The sequence below is a fragment of the Sceloporus undulatus genome, chromosome 1 (genome assembly GCF_019175285.1).
Source record: "Sceloporus undulatus isolate JIND9_A2432 ecotype Alabama chromosome 1, SceUnd_v1.1, whole genome shotgun sequence".
NCBI lineage: Eukaryota > Metazoa > Chordata > Lepidosauria > Squamata > Phrynosomatidae > Sceloporus > Sceloporus undulatus.
Window position 1 is genome coordinate 123082001 of NC_056522.1, and position 16957 is coordinate 123098957.

The 16957-nt window shown below is 41.3% G+C and overlaps 1 protein-coding gene across 2 annotated transcripts in view; it reads left to right on the forward strand.

Annotated features, from left to right (window-relative positions):
* The window catches only part of LOC121921504 (gamma-aminobutyric acid receptor subunit rho-1), an 89941-nt gene that overhangs the window by 41640 nt on the left and 31344 nt on the right, over positions 1–16957 (forward strand). For both annotated transcript variants that reach the window (XM_042449679.1, XM_042449689.1), the window contains exon 2: positions 11693–11746. The gene's annotated coding sequence lies outside the window, so the exon portion shown is untranslated. The remainder of the gene's footprint in view (positions 1–11692; positions 11747–16957) is intronic.

Below are 16957 nucleotides of genomic sequence, written 5' to 3' on the forward strand. Positions count from 1 at the left end.
AAACATATGTGTGTATAAAGATATATCTGTCTGTCTGTCTGTCTGTCTGTCTGTCTGTCTATCTATCTAGCTAGCTAGCTAGCTAGCTATCTAGTGTGTGTGCGTGTGTGTTTGCCAAATCGGATCAAGGAGGAGAAGGCAGCGGGCTTCAGTGGGGAGAGACTCTTTGGGGAAGAGAGAAGAGAAAGCTTGACCCACCCCCTCAGATCCCTGGGTGTCCAATCTCTCCTGTGTCTTCCCACAGTTTCTCTGGAAGGAGCCTCCATTCCCCCAAACCCCTTTGCCTCCCCCATTGCTCCCTGGGCTGTTTGGGGGGTGATCAAGCAGGGATGGTGCTGGCAATGCAGAAAGAGAACAAAGAGGGTGACACCCCCAGGCCAGCCCCTTGAGCGCTGCTCCTCCCATCTCCAGGTTCCCGAATCAGACACCCTTTCATTCCCATTCGGATACCACGAATCGGACCCCGGGAGCAAAAATAATTCGCTTTAAAACCTACTGTTTTTTTAAACCGGTTTATAGGCATATAATTCGAATTATTCAAGATAATCTGATTCAGATTCGAATCTCTATGGGAACGATTCAGGAGCAATGCAGGTCGAATTCGGGCTTGAGTGGAAACGATACCCCCTAAATTCGCATCATGATCCGCTTTATAGGCGAATGGGAACACCCCCTTGGACTCACCCAGTCAGTTATATAAGAAGCCCACCTGGAATACTGTATGAAAAGAAAATGCAATCGAAGGAGGCTCTGATCCTGTTTAGAACTATCTGGATGCTCTGAGGGAGGAAAAGGCTAGGAAAAGATCACTCTCACAAAACTTTAATTGTGTTTACTGATCACTTCTTCTTGTACATCCGTGCAGTATGCATGTTGCTGTCCTATAGAGAAAAGATTTTGATAATGACTTCTTCGAGCAATTCTATCTTGGCTTAAAGATAACTTTCTAATTAAGCTTTCAGTTGAGTCTGATCCATGGAACTGATCCATGTTTCCTCCATCCAAATGTTAGTGACTGGCTTTAGAAGAAGCCACGATGAGCTAGTAACTTCCATGGCCAGATCGTGCTCAGTGGCTTTTACAGCTAAGAGCTCATAGAGTGCAGCCCAAGTGGCTAACATTTCCTGGATTGTGCTTAATAAAAAAAGGCTAAATAAATTGGAAACAATTCTGTTTCTCTGTGTTCTGTTCTAACAGTAGCCTCTTGTCCTAAGTACAAATTTCTCATCAGGGCTATTGGCAGAAGATGACATATATTACATTGGAAGATAGGCAGGTAAATGCACCTCTGTTGCTGTGGGTGACATTTTTAGGACCTGCAATATTGCTATATGAGAGACAGTGTTGGCAGCTTGGTTTATACCAGAATCTTGTCCCTGGCTGTCCAACCATGTTATGTGTCCTGCTGTAGATGAGTTGTAGTGTAAACTTGTGGGGCCTGGCCTTGAGAACCTGCCTCTGGAAGCTGGTAAGAGGACAATTTTATTCTCTAGATTTGTTTGTAGCTGCTTGATAATACATTTGAGTGGTCTCAGATGGGACATTTTCTGTTTTCATGACTTTTGAGTCCCTATCTTTGGAGTGTGACCAGATATGGTTGTATCAGAGGGCTTGGCTTAAACAATATAAAGCTGGAAGTGTGTACCATCGACCATGGTATCCTTCCGGAACGCCTGGGGGAGTTGGGTATCGGGGGCACTGCTTTGCAGTGGTTCTGGTCCTACCTCTCGGGTAGATTCCAGATGGTGGAGCTGGGGGACTGTCGCTCCGATAAGAGGGCACTTACATCTGGTGTCCCTCAGGGAGCGATTTTATCCCCTATGCTTTTTAACATCTACATGAAACCGCTGGGAGAGATCATCCGGAGACACGGGGCGCGGTGTTATCAGTATGCTGATGACACCCAAATAATTTTCTCTGTGTCTCCGACTGATGCAGTAACTAAGGATGGCATCTCTCCTCTAGATGCCTGCTTGGCGTTGGTAATGGGCTGGATGAGGGAGAACAAACTCAGTGTGAATCCAGGGAAAACGGAAGTACTGGTGATAGGTCCCTCGGTTCCGGGTGGTGAGATTTGTCAGCCTGTCCTGAATGGGGTCACGCTCCCCTTGAGGGACTAGGTGCACAGCTTGGGAGTACTCCTTGATTCGTCGCTTCATCTGACATCCCAGGTGGACGCGACGGTCAGGAGTGCTTGTTATCAGCTTCGGCTGATACGCCAGCTGCGCCCCTGCCTGGGCCGTCGGGACCTTGAAACTGTTGTACATGCTTTGGTAACCTCTCGATTGGACTTCTGCAATGCGCTCTACATGGGGCAACCCTTGTACCAAACCCGGAAGCTTCAATTGGTGCAGAATATGGCAGCCAGACTGGTCGCTGGTAGTTCCAGGACAGACCACATAACACCTATTTTAAAAGATCTTCACTGGCTGCCTATTCGCTTCCGAGCTCAATACAAGGTGTTGGTTTTGACCTATAAAGCCCTAAATGGCTTGGGCCCAGGGTACTTGGAGGGTACTTGGAGGACCGTCTCTCCCCATATAATCCGCCCCGCACACTCAGAACATCTGGGACCAATTTGTTAGAGGTCCCTAAATCCCATTTGGTGAGGACCTCACAGAGGGCTTTCACTATCACCGCCCCCTCATTGTGGAATAAGCTCCCTATAGAGCTCCGTTCCTCTGCATCTTTAGTTTCTTTTAAGAAACAATTAAAAACGCATCTATTCCAGCTGGCTTTTTCACTCTAGGTAATAGTGTTCTTTCTCTGCTCCTTGTTCTTGTTCTTCGACCCCCGATTAGTGCAATATACTGTCTTTTTATTGCCCCTAGTGAATTGTGATTTGTATAGATTCCCGTTCCTACCCCTAGTAATGATGTTTTTAAACTTTTTATATTGTGATGCTTTATCTGTATTTTATTGTTTCTTGTCTTGTAAGCTGCCTTGATCATGCAATTGGAAAGGCGGGATATAAATAAAAATTATTATTATTATTATTATTATTAAATCTGTAGTCTTTTTTTTAAACATAATGTACTTAGATCCTCCTTATATAGTTGCAAAATGATATCAAGAAATTGAAATTTTTATGTGGTTTGTTTCAAGCTTAGTACTTAAGCAAACCTGGTTAGTGCCAGAAGATCACAGCTCAGGGAATGCTGTGGAAGAGGGGCTACAGAGAAGAAAGGATACAAAAACGAATACAAAAAACAGAGTAGGTAGAGGAAAAGTGTAATAGGAAAAGTGTAATAGGACAGTCAACTGGAGGAAAGAACTGAATAGCATTCTGGGGAGTTGTAAATGATTTAGTAGTTCAAGGGTTAATATGTGATCTAATCATGTACTGGTTGAGCCTCCTTTACCTGAAATTCTGAAATCTGAAATATTCTAAAATTGTCCATATGGGTTGCTGAAATAGCAACAACTTCGCTGTCTGTTGGTTAAATGTACACAAGCTAACTTCATGCACAAAATTATTTAAATATTTTGTATAAAATTACCTTCAGGCTATGTGTATAAGTTGTGCACAAAACATAAATGAAGTTCATGTTTAGACCTGGGTCTCATCTCCAAGTTATCTCTTTATGTAAGGTCAGTAGGTCAAGACCCAAGTGCAGCGCTATGGAGTGATCTCCTGTCGCTACTCCCAACTTCTGACAGCCTAGTAGTTCAAAAGCATATAAAAGTACAAGTAGATAAATAGGTAGCACTTCAGTGGGAAGGTAACAGCTTTCTGTGCAGTCTTGCTGGCCACATGTTCATAGACTTGTCTTTGACAACGCTGGCTCCCTTGGCTTAGTAACAGAGATTAGCACTGCCCCCTACAATTGGACACAACTAGACAATCTTGTCAAGGGAAAACCTTTACCTTTTAATATTAAAATATTCAAAAATCTGAAAAACTCCAGAAAACCTTCCAAAGTTTAAAACACTTCTGGTCCCAAGCAGTTTGGATAAGGGAGACTAAGCCTCTATTAACAAACCTCTGCATTTGGCCCTCTGTATCCTCAGATTTTTTAATGCACCGATTCGACTATCCAGAACTTGAAAATATTAATATTCCCAAAAGCAAATCTTGATTTTGCAATTTTATACAAGGGACACATTTTATGTAAGCCTTTTCATTTAAGGCAGGTTTTTAATATGTGGGCATGGGATGGTTTTTATACAGGATGGGTATTGGGATTTTATTGTGGTTTTAAGTTTTGTAATTTTATACTGTTTTTAGCTGATGTTTTAATTGTTTTATTGCAATATGTTTTTAGAAATTTTATTTGTGAGCCACCTTGGGTCCCTTCACATGAAAGGTGTTGAAATTCTGGTGCAACTTTTAAAGTGATTTCATGAATCCAGATGATAAAAGATTTTACCAATCTATCTTAGGTAGAAGAGAGATTTCTGGGTGCAGGAATTAATGAAGCATTGTTCCAGGTCAGCCATGAAGATTTTTACTTACTGTGGAGTAGATGCAGTAGCATTCCCACACTGGATGTCACCTGCTGCAGGGGGCAGGGCTAGCAGGTGTGGGGCTAGGGAGGATGGGACTTCTGGTGACTTCTGGTGGATGGGGTTTTCAGAATGGCAAGCACTCCCTCTCCCTGTGCCACTACCCCCACACACGCGCCAGTCTGCACCCTGAAAAAGAGGGAATGGTGCATAGGAAACAGAGCATGTACGAGGATAAAGCATGCATGGGGAGGGGACAAAGCAGCATGCGCTTGAGGAGAGAGGGCACGTGCCAATCTGCCCCTGGAAAAGGACGGGACAGAGCATGAAAGCTGGAGTGTGTGTGTGTGGGGGGGGTGTAGTGTGCGCTAGGGGACAAAACAGTGCATGTGGGGAGATGGAGCAGTGCATGCAGGGAAGCAAAGCAGTGTGCACAGGGGGCAGAGCCACTGCCCTAAAACATTATAGTTGAGCTACAAGGTGTATGACAAACTAAAGGGAAGAACTCAAAATGTGTTCTGGTAGTCGATTCATTAGAAAAACCCTGCATTTTTTTGTAAGTATTTGTCTTTGTGACAAGTGAAAACATGTAACAACAAGATTCTTAACAGGCGTATGTCTCTTGAAGGGTTGAAGCTGCCAACATAGGACAGACAGATCTTGAAAAGTTACTTTTAAGAAGAATTACTATTATAATAAGTTGAAGGCATCCATAATTCAGCAGTGACAGGACAGTACTATGGCAGCTAGAGCATCATCCTATCACTTCTAGAATTCAAAGATATAGCCATGTGAGTCTGGAAAATCAGTATGCAAAGGGATCTTGTAGTACCTTTGGAGTTTATCAGACAAGGGAAATTGGAAGTATAATCCAATGGCAATCTGAAGGCAATCATTGGGTTTAATGTTATTGCGTGATAGACTACCACACACAATTTTGGGCAATGGGAAATCAGTACGAATGCCATCATGGGGTTTCACGTTATTGCGTGAGAGGTGATCACACGCAATTTCAGGCAATGGCAAGCTATTTTCGGGCAATGAAAAGTCAGTTTGAGTGCAATTCGCATTCACGTAAATTTGCTGAACTAGCAAATTCACATGAATGCATTCTGGCCCCACTTTCTTTTCATTCGAAATTAAGAGAAATTCCTCCTGTGTGATAAACACCTTTGTGACTAACTGAAAGAAAGAAGCTGGTAGCACTCTGCATTGGGCAAAGAGGCTGCTCCCTGCACCCGAAGATAAATGGACATAAATCAGACATTAGGAAACAGTTGCAGAACACTTCAGTCTTCCTGAGCATTACATCATTGACCTCAGAACAGCGGTCTGCAAAGAACTGCAAAGGCAGATTGGAAAGAGAAATAGCTGAATTGGAATGTATCCACAGTCCATCAACAGTGAGTTGAACATAAATAATGGTTTCCTGGCACACTACACTGTCTAACCCCCATCCTCATGAGGACACCCTTGAGCAGTTCATCCCATCTTCTCTCTGGTTCCCACATTACATTCCAATACTCATTCATATGGTTATCTACTCTCCTTGGCTTTAGGCAACATCCTTCCTCCTGCCTTTGTCTCCCAACAACCATAGTTAAAACTGAACTTGCCATCTCATCACCATAATCACAAGGTTTTGAATTTGACCTGAGATTCTTACACACAACTTGCTTATATAGGACTGTCTCTGGATTCTCCACTCCACTTCAGGCAGCTGAGGAGGTGGGCTGAAGTCTATGAAAGTTCATGCTTCTTTCAGTCAAAGGTGCAACTATTACTGCTAGGTTACAGATATTTTCATTTTTCTAAAAAGTAATGTGCCAAGTTCTGACATAGGTTCTTGCAGTGCTGTTCTGGTTTTATTTGAGGGAGGAATATAGGAACAGCTTATTTTCTATTGTCATCCATCAAATTTTCCATTTAGTATGGGGAGAAGTTGCAATGAGAAGAGTGTAGTCCAATACACTTCAAGGGCAACAGGTGGATGGATGGAATTGCTAGGAACTCAGTCCACCCAATTTCCTTCCTACCCCATTTTCTTTCTTAGTAAAAGCCATCAATACTCTGTTGATCAGCTACCTCATTCTGTATCTCCTTGGAATCACTAAGCAATTTTGGAGTCATTTTCTTTTAACATAAAACTTAACCATGCCTGCATGCCTGGTGCATTTCCTGAGTATGCAGAATCTACTGCCTTATTTGTGAGTAGATCCATTTCACATCCCAATACACATGGAACCACACAGGCATGGTAACAGTTGAAATGATGGGGATAACTGAGAAGTTGTTGAAGAATTTGCTGCCCAGTTAACTGGAAGTACCTTGATTAATGTAATGCAATATTAATTAATTAATGTAGTTGAGTGATAGATGAAATACTATTACACAAATAGACATTTCCTCCAATGTGGTTACCACCTTTAGTTTCATTATATTGTCATAATTCATGTGTTGCAAATTCTTCATGTTGTATGTATCAACTTTTATGTCCCTGTATTTTAAGTACATTAATTGGACACTGTGTCATTTTTAGGTAGCATCTGAAGAAACCTCTACCATTGAACAGAACTTGTCTTGCTCATATTGTAATAATGGGCTTAATTCTAATGTCACATTTATGATCCCAAAACAATCAGCAGTTTTATATGCCCTGTAAATCTGCACAAACGTAACAAGAGAGATTTCAGTATTTTCAAAACATACTCTGCAGATCATTTAACAAGTGGATTCTGAAAGGCAACTTTAAAATTACAGATAAACCACATTAACTGCCCTAAGGTTAATTAAGATAAGTGTACTTTCTCCTTGCTTTTTGCAGTACTTTCTGTCATTATTCTCCATCAGTTGACCAATCATTATTGGAATAAGCAGAATGTTACCCCTTGCTTATCAACGGAGTAGGGTATGCAGACATTGAATGGAAGAACTCCAAATAGGCCACAGCTAGTCCTCTTGCATTTGATAGGAGAAAGGTTGCTAATTTTCATGGACTGTCTTTCTCCCTTCAGCCTTCTTTTGTACTCAGCTATACTGAACAGATTTTTGTCAGATACAAATAGTTGCAGATAGGGCTTATGAGAAGAGAATTCAGCCAGTACATTGGTCTGGGGCCAGAAGAGCCAAGGCAGAACCCATTGGTTTCTGATAGATTCTCCCCCCAAAAAACCACAAATAAACAAAAACCCTCACAGCGCCTTTTCGTTTATTTTACAAAGGTTAGCAAACAGGTAAGAGGCTAATTTTGATAGTATTATTAGAAACAGAATTGATTTTGATAGTGTTTTTTTGCAAAATTCTGCAGATAAAAAAGCCAGAAAAGCAAATTTCATTAGCTGATTAGTTGTTTTGTCCAATGTATATTGTTATCTGGTCATTCTGGGGCAGAGGAAATAAAGAACTTATGAAAGTTTATCAGTGGTCATATTCAGGTAGCTTGAGATTTGCCATTGTGTTCAATTAGGTTTTCATAATCATACACCAAAAGCTGTCTACTTTGTTCATATTTTTATCATAACTACTTTTTTCTACAAAGAAGGAAAAATTACCACTTTAAAATTTCATGTTATACAGTTATCTTTATTGAAAAGACTTAACTGAGGATTAAACCTTCAATTTTGAGAGGAGCCCTCCTACTCCCACCCCTGGGCCTGAAAGCAGTATTGTTCCACCTTACAAATTTTCCTTTGGAGGCCCTGGATGCAGGGGCACAAATCAGGCAGCATTCATTCATGTGTTGGACAGCAACCACTTCACTTTTCGGATGGGGCTGTACATGATTTTCCCAGTTCCTGCAACAGAAAACTAAATGTCAGGAAACAACTTTCTTGCCCAGCTTTCCCCTCCTACTACTTTTGAGTCATTTTGGATGGAAAAACATCCATGTTTACCACCCCATATCTACCACCTGGAGTGGTATAGCCAGAACAGAAGTTGACAAGATATTTGCCTTCCAGTTCTTGCTTTAACACTCTGTTGTTGCTTTTCCTGTTAACTTCCTGTTCACTGATGGCAAAAATGAAATGCTAAGTATATATTGCTGAGCTTCAGACCTTAGCATTTACACCAGACCTTCCCTGCCTAGTTGCCTTCTCTTTTTGTAAAATGTTAACTATATAATGCTGAATTTCAGACTTGCCCCAGTTATCTTCTTTTTCTGAACCCATTTCATGGGACAGATCACTCTAAGTTGGCCATGCCGTAAGACATGCCCACGTTAGTCACACTCAGTTGTTAAACATGAATTACTTTGGTAGCATGTCCTAACTTGGTACAGTAAATCACTTCTCCTTCTTCCACTGCCTTGATCATAATGCTCCCTTCCATTTGAAAAGCAATATGTTTTTAAACTAAAAGGATGATAATGTCTAGTTTGTGAAGATGTTGATGAATATTTGGGCAATTAGGTTTAGGGATCGGGGAAATGTTGCATTTGGTTGAACAGAATAATGCTGCTTCTTTCTGATTCCGTTTTACCAGCCAAAATTCAGTCACCACCTACCATTCCATAAAACAAACATGTCAGCTACGGTAGTTCTGCCTTGCCTTTTTCAATGCTTTTAGCTTCCCTCTGTCATTACTGAAAAGCTATTTTGATAATGCACTTCCTTTGTTAGTATGCATGCATGCTTACATAAGGCTATACTGAGTGTACCTGAATTTGGCAGAGATAATAGGAGAGATTAGCAAATGAGTCCACTGACATGATGCATCATTTTTCATTCATTAAGCCTGGATTTTGTATGTTGAAAGGGTTACTTTACTTGTTTTGTCCCACCAAGCATGCTAATTTAGAAGATCCTCTTTGAGATGGGGGTACCATGTAGCCAGCAAAGAAATCAAAATTGTCTGATGACATCAGATGATCCGGAGCCTCTTCAGGTCAAAGCATATACTTGGCAACACTGACTCTGGGGAATCTCTAGAACACACAAGATTTGAAAAAGCACAGTGGGTTTAACAGATGTCATCATAGCAGTCCAAGAGCCTAAAGAGGTTGGGTCTACATGGGTTACAGCTGTCAGCATACCTCAGGGCAAGATAGCATCTTCAAACATTCATTTTAAACTCCCTATCACCCCATTCTCAGTACCGTATATTTAGAGCAGAACATTTCATCATTTTATTTATTTTGGTTCTATGTGTTTGTCAGTTTGCTTCTGTATTGTTCAGTATTGCATTGGTTTTTCTGTTTCTGTTTGGATAATTCATTTTACAATTGTACTGTATTGATTTTATACAGTATTTGTATTACTCCTTCTTCCCATGCGTGTGTGTGTATGTGTTTTAGATTATAAACCTTTGGCAGGGTTGGCTTTCTACATAAATAAAGAATGAGGATGATAGTGTTCTATTACTAGTGTTAATAGTGGTGTATTCAGTTATTACTGTCACTTAATTTTTTCTTTAGTGAATAAGTATAAGAGCGATGGCTTGAATTAAAGAGAGAAAGGTAGGGAGGGGTGATTAATGAAATTCACTACCTTACTAATGCCAGTTTTAGCCAAAACAATTCCCGCAATAGCCTCCTAAAATATAGGGACTATCAGAAAGGAAATTTCACCTGTAATGCATCTCTGTTCACCTTCACACCATATAATTCAATACCTAAATAAAGTACTTGATATCTTGACTGTAAAGATAAATCTGCACTACAGAGTTATAGCAGTTTGATACCACTTCAACTGTAACGGCCCCATCTGATAGAATCCTTGTGATTTGTAGTTTGGCAAGGTACATGGAATTCTCTGCTAAACTATAGTATCTGCCTAGAGACAAAAACCTCATTAAACTATGATCCCCAGGATTCCATGGGATGGAGCCATGACAATTCAAGTGATATCAAACTGCTATAAATGTGTCGTGCAGATACACTCAAACAGTGTTTCCAGCCATGGTCCCACAGGCATCCCCCAGAGGATGAATGAATGAATGTCCATCAAGTGTCATTTTGAAAGCTTTAATACTAACTCAACACCCCATTCAAGACAGTTTAATCTTCCAGTTATCCAATGATCTTCCACAATATTCCACATCACAATAATTAATTATTACCAGGTTTTGCCTTTTAATGTTATAATTATAATATAAATTACTTACATGTTTTAGCTGATTTTTTTAAACAACAACAACAACAACAACAACTTTGATCCAAAACACAATGCAGAAATAATCCAGTTTGAGACTGCTTTAACAGCCCTGGGTCAATGCTAGGGAATCTTGGGAACTGTAGTTTTGTGAGACATTTAGCCTTCTCTGACAGAGACCTCTTATGCCACAGTACCTTTCAGTTCCCAGGGTTCCCTAGCACTGAGCCAGGGCAGTTAAAGCGGTCACAAACTGGATTATTTCTGCTTTAGTGTGCTTTGGACCTTAGTTAGGTTAGAATTGTGCAGTGTTTCTGTCACAACATACTACAGGGATTGCCTATCCAAAAATCAGTTGCAAACCACAACTGAGGAGATCTAATCATAGAGTTGGAAAAGATCTCAACATTTATCTAAGTTCAACTTCTGCCAATGAAGGAAATCCAAAATAGCACCTTTAGCAGAATGTATAGCTCTAAATTTTAACTATTCACACAAGCTTCACACATATACCCCTACCATCACAGCCATGAGAAGGAAATAGAGGAGCTTGAGATAACATTAGGCTTTGAGACTTAGGACACTATGGGGGACTTGGGAGGTCCTGAGAATTAACATTCTAGCAAAGGGTTGGAAATTGTGTTGGGCTGCTGGTACTTGCAGTCTATCAACACCTGGAAGGCTGGATTTTGCCCACTCTTGTCCTTGAACAATATATTGAAAGAAAGAATGCCTCTGATAATTTTGATGACCTTAAGTTAGAGTTTAAGCTACTTGGACTTTCCTTCTGACAGTAGCTACAACTCAGATATTGCTTCAGGCTGTTTTGCCCAGATGGCCTGGCAGGGCACATCCAAGGCACTTAGGTTTCCTTCACACAGTGGAGTCATTCTCATGTGTGCACCAGTTTTTACGGTTCTGTGTGTGTGTGTGTGTGTGTCTGTCTGTCTGACTGTCTGTGTGCATGCCCTCAAGTTGACTGTTGACTTATGGCAACCCCATGTATTTCATAGGGTTCATAGGGTGCGCACTCACTTTATTTATTTTTATTTATTTCCTGTAAGCTTGACATAGCAATAATAAAATATGAGATATAAACTGAGGTATCTAGAAATTTCTTGCACTTTACCACCTTTTTTTCTTAATTTGTTTAACAGTCGGCCTCAAAGACAGAGAAGAGAAACACATGAAGAATCACACAAGCAAGGCAGGTATGCTACCACCACTGATGCACCACTGAAGCATTACGTTGCCCATGCCTATGTCTGATTTTCCTTTTTGTCTTTGCATGCAAATGAAGTTTGTGACACCATTAGATAATTTTAATGCTCCTACACTGTACTAACTGAATGTTTTTTTTAAATTATTTTTTTGTTTCAGAGTGCCCCCAGACTTTGGCAGGTTACAGACCGCCGAAAAGCGGCGGCCTGCACCCGCCCCTTTCCCAGCCGGATCAGGGCCTCAGCAGTCAGAGTGGCAGCCGCTGAGGCCCCAATCCGCCGCTTTCCAGGCTGCAGGGAAGCGGCAAAAGGCCCCTTCCCTGCAGCCTGGAAAGGGGTGTCTTTGGGGCTTCAAGCCCCAAGGACACCCTGCGGCAGCAGGGAGGAAGAAAAAGGGGCCGCTTGGCCCCTTTCTCCTCTGTGTTGCTGGGCGCAGCTGTCTGAAGGCTGCGCCCAGCCGATGCAAACGGCAAAAGGGGCTCCGTTTCGGAGCTCCTTTTGCGGCCGGGGAAGGGGCGCACTATGCGCCCTGGCGCAGTCGTGACGTCATAATGGCGGCGGCCATGTGGAACGGACGCCGCCATTTTGTGCACGTTCCGCGCGTGCTAGGGTTACGGGTGTCTGGAAAGGATGCCCCTTTCTAACCCTAGCACGCGCGGCGCACGCACTTTTAGGCCCATTTGTAACGGGCCATCCTCTAGCATACGTTGGGGCAATTTCTCCCTTTTTAGGTTCCACCCTAGACTATTTTAGAACTAAGACAGACCTTTTTCATTTCATATTTTTATTAAAAGCCCTCCTGGTTCCAGGACCACTCAAAGATGTGGCAAAAATGCACCCCATGCCCCATCGACCTCTATGGGTCTATTTGCGCCACACAAATACCCCTGGGAGTCACTTGTGGTCCCCAGGCTGTACTTTGTCACCCCTGTATTACTAGTGAGACTAGTTTTAAAAGAGTAATAAGATGATAATATTTCTCTGTATTACTTATGTAGTGGTTTGAATGCTGGACTAAGACACAGGAGACTAAGGTCTGAATCCCCTCTCAGCCATGGAAACCCACTGGATGACCTTGGGCAAGTCACACCCTCTCAGCCTTTGAGATAGGCAATGGCAAATCCCGCTCTGAACAAATCTTGGCAAGAAAACCCCATGATAGGTTCACTTTAAGGTCACCATAAATCAGAAATGACTTGAAGGCACACAAGAACAACAACAAGTTCACTTATTAAACTAGCCTGCTGCACTTGCTGTATTCTGCTGGGTGTAGTCTCGATTCTTGGACGTCTGTTCCATGGTTTTGCCCTAATCACATCTTCCAGAGCAAAATGCCAACCTGTGCCCTCCAGAAGGTATTGGCCTCCAATTTCCATTTGCTCCAGTCAGCAGGGCCAATGAGCAGGGATGATGGAGTTTTAGTCCAACGTTTGGAGGGCCACAGCCTCCAATACCCCTGCTCAAAACTGTTATGTTCTCTTTCTGGGAAATAAGTTAGAAATGATTTCAAAGCTGTAACAATTTGTCAATTACAGAGCTATCAATGCAACATAACATTATATGCCAAACAGATAACATAAACATTTGCAATTCTTCAGCCATTTTAAACAATGGAGTTTATCAGACAAGGGTAATTGAAAGTATAATTCAATGGCAATCTGAACGCAATCATGGGGTTTAACGTTATTGCGTGATAACCCACTACACACAAATTTGGGCAATGGGAAGTCAGTCCGAACGCAATCATGAGGTTTCACGTTATTGCGTGATAGACTGCCACACGCAAATTCAGGCAATGACATGCTAATTTTGGGCAATGGGAAGCCAGTTCGAATGCAATGCTTATTCAGGTAATTGCACAAAACTAGTGACTTTAAGTGAATGCGTTCTGGCCCCACTTTCTTTTCATTTGAATTTAAGAGAAATTCCTCCCGTTTGATAAACTCCAATGTGATCCTGGGACTCAACTACCTACTGATATCAAGATATATTTTATGTGTTAATCATAAAATGCAGCTCTGGCCCAAAAAACTACATGAGACATGCATATTCTCCAGTGTTGCACAGATAAAAACCAGGACACATGAAGCCAAGTGACATCAGAGTATGGTCAAGATGGTAAAGTTATTAATGAGAAAGAACACACAGCTAAGGGAAGCTGCAGTGCAGCAGTTTGCTTTTGCCTGGGCCTACTGGGAAAGGCAAGACTTCATATAACCTCTCACCAGTGCTAAATTAATTGAGTGCAAGCTACTTTTGTACTTTGAATTCAGTTTGCAGCAATGGAAGTAAGCTGGAAATAAAGGGGGAAAGTAGGAGTAAATGGAAATGGGGACATTGTCAATGCCTCTGAAAAAGTGGGATGATAAAGGGTTAACCAAGATTGTCACTCCCAAATATACACAGCCTTTGCCCACGAGAGTATGGATATGCAAATATCTCTTTGAGATGTTCAAATTACAGCCTTGTTTTTTAAAATGTGCTTCTCATGCCTTTCAACAGCGGTGCATAGTCTTGCAATTATCCTAGAAGAACCTTTCACCCATGCCTTGGGAGGCAGATGGGTGGAGGCTAATTGCAACCATCAAGCCAACTGCTGCTCATATAGGAATTGCAGAACAAAGTTATAATAACTATAATTTCTTTAACAGTTACATTTTTCTAGGAAACCATCTGAACACTGAAAGCTATCTTATGCCTGATTAAATTATCTATCCATCTGGCTAGTATTGTCTTGCTGGAAATGGCTCTCCAGGGTCTCAGTAAGAAAGAGAGAAGGCTTTTCCACTGCCTGCTATGTGATCCTTTTAATTTGAGATAATTACCAGGATTTAATCTGGGACCTTCTGCATGGAAAACATGTGGCTTACCCTTCTTCCCCCTGTTTTCCACCCCATCTGTTATAACTACAGGTGGGGAACAAGTGGCTTCCGGATGCTGTTGGACAGCAAGTCCCATCACCCCCACCCAGCATGGTCAATGGTAAGGAATGATGGGGCTATAGTCCAAGAACATTTGGAAGGCCACAACCTTCTCAGCAAGAATGAGTAACTTAAATTTGGCATCAGAGCAATTAGAAGTACAGTGAGCCACAAGGCTCAGTGGGAGAAGAAAGCAGAGGCCTCAGGGTTGTTTTTTTAAATTAAATTTCAATTTTTAATTTTCTTAAAAGATATTCTTTTTAAAACTTTCTTTAAAAACATCACATCTTATGGAATTTTCCTTGAACCACATGAAACTATATACATGTAAATACAATATGCTGCGCATTTGATATTTAAAGGTATAATTTTAATTTTGCTAGTTATCATTGTCACAACTGTTTCCATTACATTCAGTGATATAAGGGAATTATGATTTATGAATAACATTAGTACAAAATTGTTTATGAAGGATTCTGTGTGGTGTGGTATGGGAAGAGGTCAATGGGGTGTGACACCATGCGTTATCACACTGGGTGACGCCAACCCTAGTGTAGTGACACTACTACATAAAGAAATTAATAAATGCATTAACTGACTGTGGTTATTTTGAAAACAAAGCAGCTCTAAAGCCCCAGTCCAAACAGAAGTCATGTGGAAGCTTCCTTTTTAGACTATGGCTCCCAAAATTCCTAAACCAGCATAGCCGCTGTCTATATGAATGGAAGGTTATACTGGGATCCTTTTCCTAGCAAAAATCCAATCTCTACCACCACCATCATCATCCCATCTTTTTTTTGTTTTTTGAGTTCAGGACTTAAGACAGTTTACAAAAATTAAAACAGATACATATTTAAAAAACACAATAGAAATATATTCACATACAGCTAAAAACATTCATATGATAAAAATATAATTAAACTAAAAATGGAATTAAAAACAGTTAAAAGTATCACTGTTAAAAACAAATATTTGTATAAAACAAATGCAAAGCATGTAGTGTATTATGAAAGGATCTTTCCCCCCAGAGCAATCAGACTGCAAAGGGCTGCTGAACCAAAAAGGTCCTCACCTGCCTATGGAAGGATAGCAATGAGGGTACCTTCAATCCCTTCTAGAAAAGGAAACTGGGAGCAGCACTGAGAAGGCCTTCTTATGTGTTCCAACCATGCTATTGTTGTAAGCACTGTCTTCACAAGGGCAAATATGCGACAGAGGAATTTGGTTGGGAAACTGTAGTGGAGCCCTCCTATGTACCAGAATCACATACCACATCTATTTCTTTTCCAGAAAAAATTAATGCGTCCACTCCTAGTGCACTTCCTGAAGTGAATACAGTAAATGTAACAGGCTCCTGTTCCATGTGTTAGGGCAATCATAAGGAAAGATGTATTGATTCAAAGGCAGAATTGCATGATCAGTGTCATGTCACTGTCAGACAAAGGTCAAGAGTCTAGAAAATTATTTGTTTGGACTAGCAATGATCGTCACTGCCCTCTGCCTCCCCAGCACAATGGCCTTTTTTGTTTAATTTTCATTCTGCCTTTTCTTGTAATGAGCCCAGGGTAGAAACCATGGAGCTGAAGCTTATGAAATGACCAGGGCCCTTTCACACTACATAGTTACAATGCTATTATTCCACTTTAAGTGCCATGGCATCACTCTGCAGAATCTTCGGGTTTGTAGCTTAGGGAGCACTAGAGCTCTCTGACTGAGAATTATAATGTATCCATGAATCCTCTATCCATGGATTCAACCCGCCACAGCTTGAAAATATTCAGAAAAAAATATAAATTCCAAAAAGCAAACCATGATTTTGCCATTTTATAGAAGGGAAACCATTTTACTATGCCAATTTATTTAAGGTGTTTTGAGCAGCCATGGATGTAGGTATCTATGGGGAGTCCTGGAAACAAAGCCCAGCAGATACCAAGGCCCCACCTTATGTGCACATGTCTTCAAGTCTTCTGTTGACCTATGGCTACCACATACTTTCATAGGGTTTTCTTAAACAAGGAATATTCAGCAGTGGTTTGCCATTGCCTTCCCATGAAACACAGCCTACAGCACCTGGTATTCCTTGATGGTCCCTCAGCCAAGTACTAATGCCCCTCAATAAACTGTAAATCCCAGTGTTCCATAGGGTATTGTCAAGGAAGTTAAAGTGGTGCCATAGTACCATAATTGTGCAGTGTGAAAGGGCTTCAGATCACAGATGCAGGGAGAAGACAAATATGCCCATCTTCTGAGAGTCATTGGGGAAGCAAAGAGCTTAGCAGTG